This window comes from Pyxicephalus adspersus, chromosome 9 (genome assembly GCF_032062135.1).
Source record: "Pyxicephalus adspersus chromosome 9, UCB_Pads_2.0, whole genome shotgun sequence".
In the NCBI taxonomy this organism is placed as follows: Eukaryota; Metazoa; Chordata; class Amphibia; order Anura; family Pyxicephalidae; genus Pyxicephalus; species Pyxicephalus adspersus.
The window spans coordinates 51,805,694-51,822,885 of record NC_092866.1 but is presented as its reverse complement, the minus strand read 5'-3'; the positions used below and the strand labels follow the sequence as shown (position 1 = coordinate 51,822,885).

The window sequence follows — 17,192 nt, the reverse complement described above, 5'->3', positions numbered from 1 at the left end:
CTCAGCCTATCTAACACATGTTGTCTCCTCACCAGAAGCTTGGTGCTCGGCTTCAGGTCTGTGACAAATTAAACCTGAACATCGGTTATTCAGCCTGCCAGTGTTCGGTGATTGGATTTGGCACAGAGCCGTATGATATATGATATACCTGTCATTGACAAGCACATCCCAGCTAATAAGGCCGGTGGCATGTGACAGCTGTCATAGTCGGACGACCTTCACCCTGAAGAATGAGTACAGGCGTAAAAAGTATACCAACCCACAATGGACCATCCATCGAGCGTTGGATGTTTCTCATCCGGCCTCGGCTGCACTCTTAACAATGATAGAAGCTGTGCTCACTCTTGTTCAACTGGAATCCAGACAATCATGCAAGACGATGGCAAACCAGAGGAATTGTTATGGATAAGAGAGAATGTACACATGATTACTGCCCCATTTCCTATCGAGGAATGGATGCAGTCTGGTTAAAAAAAGTTATTAGGCTAAACAAATCTGGCTGGCAAACTATGCCAGCTGTTACAATTCACTGAGCTGAGCACAGCTGAACTACTGTGTAGTATGGGTCCAATTTGCCTCGATCATTGACTTTATCGGCATTCAAATTTGGCTATGAATTACCCTGAACAATGAGGTCAATTTGCGCAGCAATCGGTACAGAGACAAATTTGACTAACCTTACTGACCACATGCAAAGGAAAGAAAAAAGTTAACAGGGCTTAAAGGCAATGGTAAATAGACACACACTTGTTGGGGTGGTGCACACTTTTTGGGGTGATGTGCATTTTACCGCATGGTGTAGTAAGAATCACCTAGTTGTTGGCTACTGTGGGTTTACTCTGGGTTCCACCTTTTAAATCTTTAATGTACATTTTTTACATTATAATGTTATTAAACATAATATTGATTTTAAATAATGACCAAACCCAGAGTACCCAACCACTAGTACTGTGACGCCATTTCATTTCAGTGGCAACGAAGCACAAAAATTCAATACATCCACATTACAGTACATTATTTGTTATGGTGTGTTGTGCAACAAAATGTGCATGTCCCATTTTGACTGCATTATGCTGCAATAGCAAATGTGCGACACAACACATGGTAATATTATTATTAACAGGATTTATATAGCGCCATTATATTACACAGCGCTGTACATTAAATGGGGATGTTAACATATGTTCATTATTACACTGCAACAAAAAGTGAAATCTGACCGAGCCCTATGGCTGATGATAGGTAAAGATCTTTTTCTGAATTCCTGCAATATAAAAGAATTGTGTGCAGGTACTCATGGAATCCATGGATCCATTTCCCATGATGACTAATATATATCACAATTATTTATATACAGAGTCAGTAATAGATGGTATTACAAACACTTTCCTATCTCTTGAGAAAAACAAAATCATGTAACACGGGCTGTACAGGGAAATCATGCTGAAGATCGATCACTGTCTACAGTTTATTGTCATGGAAGCTAATGTAATCTCTGTTCAAACATGTTTAATTATCCATCAAACAAATAACACAGATGGTATTTTGTAAAAGATTGACTGGTAAGGTTGTCTAGAAATCTCACCTGTCGCTTTATGTTTGCTTAGCAAGGATGCATTTCACAGCAGTAAAAAATAAAACTGGAAATATGATCCTTAAATTACACCTGTCATAGATGTATGCTGCATAAAAGGACAATCGGAACAACTGGAAATGTTTTAGAAGGGCGAGGTTAGAGTAGATCCTTTTCTTCTTTTTTTTTTTTTTTTTATCACTTATGTGATGTATCCATGTAATGCACAAAACATCAGCAGAATTTATCTAGATATAGCTGCGTGTGTATTTGTGATTTGCTGTAAATTGTAATAATAAATCCTTTTTATAGAGGTTTATTAGGAGGTTGTATAATAAAAAAACAACTAGAGCTTGTAAAATGTAATAAATTTAATCTTTAAAGTAAATGTATTTTTGTATTCTTATACCGTGGATATAGAAAATCAAACATTTTGAAATGCATGACGTTTTTCCATAAATTAAAATTAAAGTTAACAAAACATTTTTTCAATTGCAATGGCCCTGAGCATTATATTGCCACAAAAATTACTGGGGGTGAAAAAAAAGAAAAACTAAGCTATTAACATCTGGTATACTCATATATATGCCCATACTGGCACCTAATAGAGCCTGGTTGCTTTGTACTGTGGTCCCCAGGCCCCTGGCCTCAGGCTCTAAATTTCCCCACCACTCTTATCTAGCAATTCTCCTTTTTGCAGGTGCTGCATAGCCATCTCCAAATCCTGGCCCAGAAAAGGTTTGGCCCACTCATTCCATATAACACACTCCGGACCTGCAACCTAAATAAAGATCTGCAAAACTGGAGTTCTACCATGCACCACGGCCATATCCAAGTCCATATCCAAGAGGAAGATGCTGCCAAATGCTCTCTAAATTACATAGCTCATGATTCTACACTTTGCTATGTCTATAGTTACTTTAAAGGGGAAAGCTAAAATCAATCTTTCTTTTTCTAGAACTGGATTTGTGGGAGTTTAGAACCAGTGTTATGTTTTTATAATATTGTTATTATTACTCAGTATTTATATAGCTCCAACAAATTAGGCAGCGCTGAACAAAGTCCATAGTCATGTCACTAGCTGTCCCTCAAATCTAATGTCCCTATCATAGTCATATGTCATTAATACAGTCTAAGGTCAATTTTGGGGGAGAAACAAATTAACCCAACTGCATGTTTTTGGGATGTGGGAGGAAACTGATGTACCCAAGGAAAACCCACGCCAACACAGGGCTGCAAACCCCATGCAGATACTACTGCCTTTGTCCTCCGATTTGCTCTTAAGGGGCCTACTCACTTTGGCAATGCAATTTTAAAAGGTAGCCAGTTGCTGTTTGTGTTACGTTACTCATTGGAATGGATGAATGAATGCCTCACACAACACAGAACACCAAAATCATGCATGCAGTGCCTTGGCAAAGTACATATGAGGTACCATTAAGAATGAATTGGTCAATTTCCTTCCCAATAGAAATATATCCTCTCACTTTCTGTTGACTATACAGTACATGAAATGCAGGAAATCTTGATAATGAGACTTGGATTGCCTGTTTTTATCAATGTTTTTTATGTTAACTTTTTTGTATTTCATACTTAAGGAATGCTTCAATTAACTAAGGCTCAGACTGCCAGTGAGGTGTGATCACCTCTTTCGCACGCTCCTGGGCTTGTCTCAGAGGGGAAGCTACATGTAGCATCTACCTGTGGCAGCAAAAATCAAAAATGAATGAGGGCATATGCTAGTGGTTCAGAACCGCTCACTGCAACACATTGTCAAATCTGCAAACTCTGGTTCTTTGAGAAGCAGCTCAGAAGTAGTGCCCGGTGCAGGAATACTTGTTCCTGCCACAGGACCAGACCTGCCTTTACTGTTGGCCGACTTACCATATCTGCTGAAAATCTGTTTAAAGCAGCAACTACTTTTTTGGAAAAGTAATACTTTGTTCTTGATTTTAGCAATCAAAGCTTAATATTGAAATACTGCTCCCCCATCCTTATTCACACCCCTTGGATATGTACAAATGGCCTGATTTATTAAAGCTCTGCAAGGCTGGAGAGAATACACTTTCATCATCAGCTGGGTGATCCAGAAAACCTGGAATAGATTTCTTAAAAGTCATTTGCTTTTTGTTAGCAAATGTTTTCAATCCTGGACCAGATCCAATCCAGGTTTGCTGGACCGCCCAGCCTTACTAATGAAAGTGTATCCTCTCCAGCCCTGGAGAGCTTTAATAAATCAAGCCCAATTGGAAGTGTTAGGTAACTTCTCACACAGACCCTTGTGCCTCAAATGTATCTAAAACTTATCGAAATCCCAGTGATAATAGGCAGCATGTATCAGTTGACATTATGGCCAATTAAAAAAACATGCACAGAAACAAATATTAGTTGGAGTCGTTATCAGAAACGTCAGAATGTTTATTTTAAATGAGGCTATTCAATGCGGGGACAAATTACCCCTCCCTATGAAAAATCCATTCCCTTGCCAACTTAACCAGTCCCCTGGGAGCACTTCTATACATTATTGCTGTAAAGATCCCAGCTATAGTAATGTCATGCCCTCAACAGAGAAGCAGTTTGTCAGCACGGATTGTTAACATGTAAGTAGTGTAAATAGTGATGAATACAGAGAAATGCAAATCTCTGGAGTAAAGTAAAGTGTTAGTGTATATTGGGCAGCAGACTGTGCCAAGCTTCTGCCGTCTGGGATAATGTAACTACAGAAGCAATACCTTTCCTAAAATGCTTTGGGTGTGAAGCAAAATCATTCTGTAACGCTGTTCCCCAAAACAAAATGATCTCAACACTAGAATGCAACAAATAAAGAATATGTAAACCTATAAATAAATGAATAAAGTCAATCTCAGTTTGTGTTTTTTAATAAAAAAAAAAATTGTCCTAAAATAAAATGCATTTTTTTAATGTAAATTTTTATTAAGATTTTTGTAAAATATAACAACATAATATAAAACACAACACAAAAACAATAAAAAAGGTATAAAAAAAAACAGTTTTTTTCACAGTATATTACAGCTTTAGAGTATATTACAATACTCTAAAGACTGGATCATCCAACCCGATTCTTGTGAGTCCTAGGCATCATTGCCATAACTTTTGGAGTTATGCCTTTACCACGACCTGGGCTGTACTGAAAGACGCTTACACATAATTACATGAGCATGGATATGTCCAGGAACACTGACGGCTCTCTACTGAAGGCAAAGAATCTGTGACAGGACAGAATATTGGTAGATTTATAGCATCACCTCATGCATTGGTCCCCGGGGAGTTTTGTCATGAATTATAAATTTGCACAACATATTTGCACTTATGTACTAAAGTGTCCTTTTCCAGCGATGGAACACCCGCATTCTTCCTTCATCACTTCATCATTGACATCTTCACCCAGTCTTTTTCAGAGTTTAAAGTCTTCAAACATTTCGATTGGATGGAACTAAAGATGTAACTCTCATATATGTACTGAGATTCTACTCCGAAATGAACATACATGGCGGAGTGTTCAATCACAAGAAAATCACTGGCAGGAAAGAAAGAGTTTTAAATACAATATAGACATATGGGGCTTGATGTATTACAGCTCTCCAAGGCTGGAGAAGATACACTTTCATCAATGAAGCTGGATGATCCAGCAAACTGGATTTGGGTCAGGATTCAAAACATTTGCTAACAAATAGCAAATTTTTTTTTAGGAAATCTATTCCAGGTTTGCTGGATCACCCAGCTTTACTGATGAAGGTGTAAGTTCTCCAGCCTTGGAGAGCTTTAATAAATCAGGCCCACAGAGTCTCTACTTAAATATAAGCATATTTGTCAACATTTAAAAAATGGTTCTACTTTATGGGATGTATAATGGATATTGAGAGATGTTTTAGTTCTTAAAATTGGGCTTAGACTTTAATCCTCTTGCAGATGTGGCTGAAACGGTTATGGTGATGGCAGTCTACATTTTTACTCCTGGCTGCTGACTTTTGGGCAGGATCACTTCTCTAGATTTGTAATGGTGCATCCATTTACAGATGATTTTTTACAGGTACCGTGAATTATTATTATCTAGTATTTATATAGCGCCATCATATTACGTAGTGCTGTAGAAAGTCCAAAGTCATGTAACTAGCTATCCCACAAGGGAGCTCACAATTTAATGTCCCTACCTCAATCATTTGTCTTTTATAAGTCCAAGGTCAATTTTGGGGGAAACCAGTAAACCTAACGGCATGTTTTTGGGATGTGGGAGGAAACCGGAGTACCCGGAGGAAACCCATACAAACATGGGGAGAACATGTAAACTCCATGCACCTTTTTTTTGGGTTCAGAGCTGTCAACCCCCCTGCAGCTCTCGCTGTGAAACGAGAAGTGTTCATCTCTAAATTTCTGCACATAGAAAAACTAAATTTGAGTTTCAGATGCACGTGTACAAAAACAACAATTTTACCACCTGTATTGAGAATCACAGGCCCTCACGGCCAACTTTCATGAATAACTTTGAACTGATGACTTGTAAAGGCTTTGATTGTTTTTCCATTATCACTTTTAGACAGCAGATTTTTATGGGTGCAAGAAATCTGGGGCCTTGACATGTTTGGTATTTATTTACACAACAAAACCTCATTTTATTTACAAATTGAGGATTATATTATGTTTGTAGGCCCTAAAATGAATTTGCCTTTTAATTGAACATATAGATTTGACAAACACTAACTTAAATATTGTGCGACCTAAGCCACAATTATCATCATTTGTGGTCTGAAAATTTGTAATGCTTTTTTTTTTACATTTTCAGTAAAAGATAAATATTTTAGTGTATGTGCGCAAAACCACAATCAAAGTCACTCTGGCAGTGAAAGGGTGGAAGTGCGTTAGCTTACACTACAACATGGTGCTGCTAGTAAGATTTTTTCCTGAGACTTACATCAGATGTGGTCCCCACGATTCTGACCCTGTGCTGAGCACTCCTGATCTGTCATACAGCATCATTCTATAGGTCAGCTTCAGGGCCAATGAATACATGGGCCCTGAACATGTGCACTGTGCCACATGCCATGGCAGTCCAATTATTTTGATACGATTTGTCCACAGTGGCGCATCACAACTTATGTGTATTGGAACTGTGTTTCCCTAGTGCGTTGGGATGCCTTTCAAAATGAAGCATCACCAGCAATAGCCTCTGAATGTACTATGCTGCACCCATTTGCTGGGCTTGCTGATAATTCACTGAGCTTCCCAAACAAGTTTACAATAGTATGTCATGTACTGCCTGAGGTGTCCATGTGGGCAAACAAGACCAGCAAGTTCTACCAAAATGGCCCTGAGCTTTAACACAGTTTATGGGTGAGTCACAATACAGCCAGCATATTGCTGCATTTTCCAATACAGGCTGAAGGTTTGTTTGGACATTAGACATTATATTGTTGGTAATTGGATCCTTTTATAGGATTTTTATAGATGTGCAGCTGGTAAAAACGACTAAAAAATGACACTACAAAATACAGAAATGTTAGTGGAAGGTGTAGTTTCCTTTTCACTCTCATGGTTAGGTGTGCTGGGATAGGACAGACACAATAGGATTTTTAGCTCCCTCTTATCCCCACCTTCCATTCTAAGGCATCTAGCACCCCCCATATCCCACATTTTGCATGCACCCTTATATTCCTCACCTGGCATGCTGGGACTTCTAGCACCCCCATATCTCACAGCTGGCATGCTGGGACTTCTAGCACCCCCATATCTCATAGCTGGCATGCTGGGACTTAGCTTCTAGCTCCCTCGTATCTCACACCTGGTATGCTGGGATTCTAGCACCCCCATATGTCCCACCAAGCATGCTGAGGGTTCTAGAACCCCATATCTCCCACTAATAATGCTTGGTCTTCTCCATATCCTCCACCTGGCATACTGTGACTTCTAGCTACTGCACATCATTCATTAGGAATGCTTGGTCTTCTAGCTCCTCCATATCTCACACTTGGAATATTGGGACTTGCAGTCCTTCTCCAGGCAATCGGGGACTTTTAGCTCCCCATATCACTGAATTAACTTGCTGGGATTTCTAATACTCCCATCTTTTACCATTGGCTACAGTTCTCCTGTATCTCGCAAGCACGCATTGATTCTGATCTTCTTCATTCCCACCTTTGAAGCATGTTTGGAGTTTTTCTTCACAATTATCCTCCTCGCCTGTAATGGCTCATGTCACCTACATAGTATGCTGGATTGCCTAGCAGCCTCACACACAGCACCCTACAATAGCGGCCTGAGCGCTAACCCCGAGTGCATCCCATTGTCCTGCCAGTTGGATCCTGTCCTCTGGCTGCGTCCTTTCCCTTCTATCTTCCCCCGGCGAGTGCGCTGACGTTCCCCGAGAGTTCCCGGTGGGGTTGGTGCGTGCGAGGGGAGCGTGGTGGGAATTTCAAATTATCTTATATTGGATTTAATACAAAGTAATCATTATATTATAAATATATATATATATTATATATGCTACTGTAGTTATATTACAGGTTTCAGTATTTTTGTTTATTTATGCACCCTTGTTTTACCAGATTTTTGTGTTTTTTTTTTAAAGTTTATTAATAAATTTAATAAATATTGAACATAGTTTGGTGAGTTATGCCTAAGAATTACAGGCCTACAATGTAAAATACATATTCATGAAAGACAATGTACCGCTTTTATACATATAAATCTGGACAGAAATGAACCGCCCAGGAGGTTAACCCCCCTTGGCATGCTGGATCTCTAAACACCCCTAAACCCTGACACATGGAGCGGGATATGCCCCAATTCACATGCTGGATCTCTGAGCACCCCTAACACCCCTAAACCCTGACACATGGGGCCCGATATGCCCCAATTCACATGCTGGATCTCTGAGCACCCCTAAACCCTGACACATGGGGCCCGATATGCCCCAATTCACATGTTGGATCTCTAAACACCCCTAAACCCTGACACATGGGGCCCGATATGCCCCAATTCACATGCTAGATCTCTGAGCATCCCTAAACCCTAACATATGGAGGGGGATATGCCCCAATTCACATGCTGGATCTCTGAGCACCCCTAAACCCTTACACATGGGGCCCGATATGCCCCAATTCACATGCTGGATCCCTTTGCACCCTGAAGCATGGCGCTCCCCATATCCCTCTTGGCATGCTGGGATTTGACCTTCACATTTTCCCAGGCATTGCATGCCGGAGCTTGTGGCCCCTCCATATGTCACAGTTGTATTGGTGGGATTTCAGGGGGCATCCTGGCATTCTTGAACCCCCCCCATGTCACACTTGACATGCTGGGACATTTAGCTCCCCCACCCCCATATCACACCCCCATACACAGCCTCAGCCCTGCCTGCTCCCCGGCACGTTCCCCCGGGGAAGGCTGCAAACGTCACCCAGCATGCCCGGTCTCATGTTACGTGTACCGGCAGCTCACTTCTCTGCTGATGCTCAATATTATCCCTATGGCAACCGTGCAAGTTACCCATAATGCACCACCCTCCCTTCCAGTCACATTTTCCTCCCGGCTTTTTAACCCCCAACACCGGCCCCTTGCCGCCCTCCTGTCCCCCTGAGCCGCCTTCCCCAGCCCGCCGTCCTCTCTCCATCGCGTTCCCAGCATCCCCCGCAGCGACTCCCCTCCTTGGTCCTCGGTGACGGGTGGGTCTGGCGCGCACCCCCCTCCCCCCTTCCATCGCCGGAATTCTGTCCAATGGCAAAGCGCGGTGACATGGCTGTTCCGTGACGACATAGGGCGGCAGCCAATGAGCGCAGCGCAAAGCGGACAGCCGGCTGAGGGTGTGGGGGGTGCGCGCAGCGCGGCCTGAGTGCTGCTTGGTGTCAGTGTGAGGGAAGAGGAGAGCGGCCGGGGCTGAGGTGAGCGGGGACCGCGGGATTCGCTTCATGTTACCGGGAGGGCTTATTACCGGAGAGGGGTGCATGCCTGTGTATATCTCTCTATATCTATGGGTGCAGTTACCTCATGTCACCGTCTTCTCTGTCATCTTCCAGCATGATGAGCTCTCTATGGCCTGCTCACACCACCCCTTTCATCCGGGCACAGGGCTCTGCCATTCAGATGTAAGTCACTTTATGGCGAGGAACTACAATTCCCAGCATGCCATATAGCCAGGGCACTAAATACCCTCTGAGCTATAGGATCCAATCGTGGCACTACAAATCCCAGCATGCCTTAAAGCCGGGGCTCCAGTGGGGCATATGACTCTGTGCCAGGCGTGGAACTACAATTCCCAGCATGCCATATAGCCAGGGCTCCAATAACCCAGAGGGGTACAGGGACCTTGTGTGGCACTACAAATCCCAGCATGTTATATATTTGGAGCTCCAAAACCTATTGGGCCATATGACCCTGTGCCAGGTATGGAACTACAATTCCCAGCATGCCTTATAGCAAGGGCACCAAAGACCCACTGGGCCATAGGATCCTATTGTGGCAATAAAAATCCCAGCATGCCATAAAAGCTGGGGCTCCAGTGGGCCATATGACCCTGTGCCAGGCATGGAACTACAATTCCCAGAATGCATGATACCAAGGGCACCAATAACCCAGAGGGGCACAGGGACCTGGGATGGGACTACAAATCCCAGTATGCAATATAGCCAGGGCACCAAAACCCCCCCCTGGGCTATAGGATCCTTGGTGTGGCACTACAGATCCCAGAGTGCAGCAGTAACACCAGACAACCCGGTGGGCTACATGGTCCTGTGCTAGATGTGCAACTACAATTCCCAGCATGCCATGTATCTGGGACATCAAGCACCCAGAGGGCCCCAGCATGCCTGTAGCTGGAGCGGCATGTTCTGTGATCCTGTGTGTGGTGTGACATGAGCGGCATGTTCTGTGATCCTGTGTGTGGTATGACATGAGCGGCAGGTTCTTTTATTCTGTGCCATTTTGGGTAATCTGTCCTTAGATATGAAGTTTATTTTACTTTGTCTTCCCTCCATGTGAATGCAGATGTTATAGCAAGCTTTTGTGATCTCATTACGTATGTTGCTTTTGGTGTAGTGATCTCATTACTAGGGCTGTGTGATTCTCAATGCAGTGCAGGTAGGTCATGGCTGGTGGGCGGAGTTATACATGGCTTCCAAACAGGGATCTGTAGCATGGCTCACCTGTGATAGTCTCTATGATTGCAGGAACTTAAATCCAAAGCGCTCTGCATGCTTAGTGTTCTCTCAAATTTTCTTTCACCCAACACTTTTCAGTAACCCCCCAGTTGTGTCACCACCCGCCTACTTCCACTTCTTTCTGCCCAGCTTGTGGGTTGCCCCTAGTGATGACCACATGGCATTTCTCAGGATGGGCTCCCATATGCTGACAATGGTGGATTTAGCTTGTGTAATGTGTTTTTTATCTTTGTCTGCCTATTTAAAATGATTTTCAATTATTCTCGGTTATCTGGTGATCCTGCCATCAGCAGTTCCTTCCTGAATTATGACAACAGGACGCCCAGGTTAGGTCTTGGTTTCCTGTTGTCATTGCTGCCCAGCGTTTCCTTTGTCTGAGTATACAGGACAACATATTGGGCTGATGTATTAAAGTTCTCCAAGACTGGAGGAGATAGACTATCATGGGAGAACCTGAGTGCTCTAGGAAACCTGGAATGGGCTAAAAACATTTGCCAACTAATTGCAAATGATTTTTAAGAAAATCCATTATTGATTCACCCAGCTTCACTGATAAAAGTGAATTCTCTCCAGTCTTGGAGAGTTTTAATAAATCAGGGCCCATGGTGCCATGTGTATCTAGCGGGCTCCTTCCTGGCCACGCCTCCCTACCCGCCCCCGCTGTAGCTTGACAGCGGCTCCTGTAATGCGTTTTGCTGTTAATACAGCCAGGTTTTACAGAACTGTAAAGTCTCCAGAGCCAGGTTCTTAGACTCCAGCGTAAGGACTATGGGAATAAAGACCAAGTGCTCATGTGACTGCTGATAATACACACCAGTATTTGTACTTTTTCTTTAAGCTTTCATGCAAAGGGCCACTTCATTCAATTGAGGGCCTGATAAGTTTCCAAAAAAATGTCAATGGTATGGATTGCCGAGGCACTCATGTAGAAAAGGAGATCTGATTTCTATCTTTTCATCTTATTCAATGGGTAAACTTTTATCATTCCAGGTAGTCCCTGTAACCCTTTAATGACCAAGACAAACTCTGCAGTTGTTTCTTTTTTCATATCAAAACACAGGTTGCTCCCGAAGTTAATATAAATGTCTAGGCTCCATAAAGGTTTTCTTTTTGCTTTGTTTGTGATTAACTCACAGTGAGGATTTTATACAGTAACTGACACCATGCTGCCTAATAATATGTTGAGACAAACATCTGTCCTAATTGCATTTATTAAAATAATGTACATGTTCCGACTTACATACAAATTCAACTTAAGAACAAAACTACAGTCCCTATCTCGTATGTAACCCGGGGATTACCTGTATATGGTTTGAGATTTCTTAGCATTGCTTCCATGCGGCTCCTCATCCATCCTTCCAGGTCACTCCATACACTGATCTCTGCCATTTTGGTTCTATACTGTCCTGTAATGTTTCTTCTCCCCCTGTGTCCCCAGCATGAACCTTTGCTTCATTTACCTTTTACCCAATTAATTTACTCTCCATCCCTCACTTCCTCTAACCACCAATTTGTTTCACAGCCCACATCCTCATTTTATTTATTACATTCTCTATATCTGCTCTGGCTGCAGTGACATGTGTGCCCCGTATTAGACATTATTTTATATGTATGGCATATGGAGCCTTTCATATGTATTGTGACATTACAATTCCTGGCAGATCACTAATCCATACTTGTCTCTGTCTGGGGAAATACTCGAGCCAGTATGCTTTATTAATCTACTGATCTGTTATGGAGATGTAAAGTGATAGATGTCCGAGACTTGTCGCTGTGTTTGTTTCTAGTGATAGTTAGGTGAAGGAGCGCTGTAAGTACCTTTGTTCTGTTTTATGGAGAGGGAAGGACGAATGAGCGGCACCCCACTGTTCTCTCCTTCATTGGGGTAAACATTGGTTGTTCTTGATCAGTGATTGATGATGAACAATGTCAGGGGACTGATGTGCACTTCACATTTTCACCAGCAGGACTCTTTTTCTAATTATCTGATGTGTGTGCAAAGCTTAAAGTGTTCGACTAAAGTCCCACATTACAAAATTAAAGATCAGGCAGAAAGGGACAGGTGTTGTATAATCTGACTTACCTGCCTGATCGAGCCTGTGAAATGTAAACAAAAATGAGCTGCGCAGTGTCAGCTTTGGTTTGCCAGTGAAACCCAGCAATCCCACGCATGACGGGGATGAATAAAATCCCAACGCTCCTGTGCGGGAGATACGTCATCCCAGCACGGCCAAACAAGATGGCCAAAGATCGTCTCTGGGAAAAAGAAAAGGAAGATGGCAGCTTCCTGCAATGGAACCCAGAGAAGAAGAAAAGGAAGATGGCAGCTTCCTGCGATGGAACCCAGAGAAGAAGAAAAGGAAGATGGCGGCTTCTTGCAATGGAACCCAGACAGGTGATTCTTGCGGCTAAAGTTCCACTTGAAGATTTACAGCTGCATACAAATATTACTTGTTAGTTTGGTACTTCAGGTATTAGAATGCCATCAACTTATGTAATGTTGTGTGACAACAACTCCTAACATTCACACAATTCTGCAGCTTCTTAGAAGTCTAAGGCTAGGTACACAAGTGCAATTGTTCTCGTCCGATAATTGACTCATGGCTGATATCAGGCGATAATCTTGCGTCTGTACAGCGACCATCGTCCGAGCGACCGTCCTGGCAGGTCCATAGATGATGGTCGACAAACCATCCTAATGGAAGTGAAGGGGGAGAGAGTGCCACGGGGTGTCGCTCAGCCGTTCTCCCCCTGCCCTCTCTATAGAGCAGAATGGTGTTGTATGTACAGCACTCGTTCATGCAGGCGTTAGTCATTGGAAAGGAACGTAAAAGATCCTTTCCAACGACAATGATTGCACGTGTTTGCATAGCCTGCAAAAGTTGGCCTTGTGATTGCCCACTGGCTGTGAAGCTGCAAGTCCCACCAAGTCATAATTATCAGTTGTTGAACTACAATCCTAAATCCAGCGTGTGTCAGCAGCTGCTATACAACCCTTCACATCAACACGGCATATCATTTATCTGTGTTGTGGTTTTACAAACACTATCATGTCCTGCCATTGTGTTTTGGGTCTCTTTGTTCCCCAGCAGTTGGGATGTCACAGATTGTCTATCTCCGCTCTAATGAATATTGATCACCTTGCCATTAACATGATGGTATTACCTTCCATGGGGCTCCTCGCCACCTGCTTCTGCACCTGTCATTGATATTTCTCTAGTACCTCCGACAACCTGTCCATGTTCTGTAGGGAACATCTACTTATTTTGGCATTTGAAAGGTTTTTATTTTTTATTTCTGTCCCTGGTATTATCTACTCATGTCAGGCTTTTCTTTATCTTTAATCATTTCTTCCTTTGTTTACTGACAGAAGTTTTGTCTTATGATACTTCCTCTAACAACTTTTGTTTATTGCACCGCTTATGTCTTTAGTACTTTTTGCTTATTCCCCATTTATGTTACCAGCAGTACATCAGCCGTGAATCTCAGAAAACAAGTAGTCAGAACTGCCTAAAAAATGTCAGAAATGGATCCTAATAGGGGTCCTGCTTGTCATTTTAAAGAAGCTGCTAAAAGGCTACAGTATGCTACGCTACAGGTTCACTGAAAGCTAGCAAGCAGCTTGTTTAACATGACAGACGGCGCACTCCCAATTAGATCTGAGCTTAGCTGCCTCAAACTAGAATTGTAGAGTTTAAAAACTTCAACAAAGCTGCTCGATGCTTATAGAAATCTTTGCAAAACCTTGCTACGCACTCTGGCTCCGAAGTAAGTGCTCTGGCCTTTGTGCTGGGTCCCAGGTTTGAATCTCAGCCAGGACACTATCTGCATGGAGTTTGCAGGTTCTTTTGGGTGGGTTTCCTTCCACATCACAAAAAAATGCAGTTAGGTTAATTGGCTTCCCCCCAAAGTTGACCTTGAACCTGTAATAAAGACATGACTATGGTAGGGACATTAGATTGTGAGCCCATTTTAGGGACAGCTAGTCACATGACTATGGACTTTGTACAGGGCTATGTAATATGATGGCACTATATAAATACTGTGTAATAATACACTCGCTGCCCCTATACAGGCTGCAGCCTGTGTGAACCAGATCTATTGGAGCATCCACTGTACTGCTTGTAATTCTGCCCACTTCTACCTTTCACATACGTTGCTTGAACGTGCATTGCTCCTTAGGGCCCAGGCACACCATTGTGATGTGTTGGGTCACATGCATTTTGTTAAGATAGCACTAATAAATAAATGGGCTTCCTAAGGCTCCAGTAAAGGTATATATGCCATTTTTGGTGATGAGCTGCAACCAGTCCATTGGCAAGGTGCTCCCAGTAACCATTTAGAACTGCGATTCTCCTTCAGAGTTCCATGGAACCAAAGGTCCTTCCAGAGGTTACTAAGGGTTCTTTCAGCAATGATTAATTTGCACCTCCCAGGTCAGTATAGGTGACACCAATGATCATTATGGCTACATGTAAGGGTGACATTCTTCCCACTGACCAGCAATGTAGGAGGCATTCTTCCGGTTGACCATACTAATGTTCTGTCAGCAGTGGATTAAATATTTATAGCAGAGGGTTCCCTGAGGACCTAAAAAATTATTTCAATTGGATCCCTCCATGTTGAAAAGGTCCAGAAACGCTGGTTAGAATGTCAGTACCAGCTCACTTAGGCTGGGTCTACACGGACATTTTTAAAAACGCATGTAAGCGTTCCTACTGCTCCTAAAGCTTACCTTTAAAACGCTGGAAAACGTCTATGCCGCATTTCCCCGTGTTTTTAAGGCGTTTACATTTCAAGTGCCTATAAATGCTTCCACCGTTAACTCCGCATTTATTTTTTAAACGTTGCAAACAAAGTTATAGATAACACTCATAAACATGAATCAAGGAAATGTGTAAATTAGCCCACTGGAATGCATGAGGATTTCATGGGCTTTTAAAGCTGCAGGTTAAACGCTGGGGAAAATGTCAGTGTAGACTAAAGCCAATAATTTTTGCTGGAAACGAACGACCGATCAGCCGAAAATCGTTCACAAAAAAGGTGACCAATGACGCCGACGAACAGGGATTGTCGTTGGAAATAAACAACCGACACGGCGCATCTGATTGGCCAACCATCATCACTATCGTGTGTACAGTCTTTCAGTGATGGTGCATGTTTCTGCAATACACTTTCTCCTTTACATGTCAGTCCCCGCATTGTTCAAACGATTGTATCTAGTGTGCGTATATTATTGGTGGATTATATTTAAACGATCGTATCGTTACAGCATGTACAAAATTCTGCACTTTACCATTGTTCAAGTATAATCAGGCATAATTGTTCATCAGTCGTAATAGTTCGTTTTCTAACGATAATTATTGGAAGTGTGTACCTAGCTTAAGTCTTATTAATGTTTTTGTGTTAGCTCAACCTTTACTGGAATGCAAATGTGTAGATGAACTCCTAATTCACCTTGTCATTCACAGTATAATCTAATTCTTCGTTTTTAGTTAATGAAGAGCTACAGGGAAAATTGAAAATACTCTAAACTAGGGAAAAAAGGAACCAAAAATCATTTAACCCCAGCAGTCAAAGGAAGCCCCTTTAAAATAATTAATGTTGCCTATAAGAAGCACTTTGACTTACCTTGCTTCCCTGTCATCTAACACTTTCCTTTTCCCTTGCATGATCCTTGCGTCCTCAGCATCCTCACATACAATGCAAACTGCTGCTTCTGTATTGTAAGTGAAGATGTGGAATTAAAGAGGCTTTGGGGGGCTGATTGCAGGAAAGGAGAAAATCCGCAGGAGAGAGGGATGAGATATGTAAAACTGCTTTTTAATGGTACCCTAGGCAGAAATGAGCAGATCTGATCCTTGCACTGCTGTGACTGCCCCACTGCAAGGATAGTTTTTTCATTTCCCCCAGAGTTCAGCTTAGATCTGTGTTGTTGCATTGTACTCCCTAATTGTTATCATTAAACACTCTGCCCGATTCTGTTTTCTTACAAACTTCTTTATCACCAAGTCTGATTTCTTTCTAACTGTTCTGCCACACCTCAGTGACTTTTCTGTTTACTTTTCACTCCCTCAATCAGTCTGCATTATCGCTCACCTTACCCTTCTTATAACCTACATACAAGTAAATTCTGACTGTACACTTCCCTGTCTCTCAATCATATTGACAGCTTTATGTTTTCATTATGATTTATGAGACGCAGTAGTTTGCTATAGGTCACAATATCATATTCCTGTCTGTTTTAATTTAGTGCTTGTTCCTATTCCTTTCCCGCCAAGTGACTTCTCTTATAACTTTCTTTTCACCTCCTTTCCTTGTTTGTGCGCATTCCAATACCGTTTTAGTCCACGTCCCCCGTCATTCATACGCCTATCCTTTCCCCTATCCGTTCCCCACCTTATCTGCATGTTATGTGGTTACCTTATCATTGAAAATTGCTATGACTT

General features: G+C 42.3%; 1 protein-coding gene across 1 annotated transcript in view; it reads left to right on the top strand.

The window, feature by feature from the left end:
* The first annotated feature begins 9,354 nt into the window (after window positions 1–9,354).
* The window catches only part of FAR1 (fatty acyl-CoA reductase 1), a 53,724-nt gene continuing 45,886 nt past the window's right edge, over window positions 9,355–17,192 (top strand). Inside the window, exon 1 of the mRNA XM_072421901.1 lies at window positions 9,355–9,468. The gene's annotated coding sequence lies outside the window, so the exon portion shown is untranslated. The remainder of the gene's footprint in view (window positions 9,469–17,192) is intronic.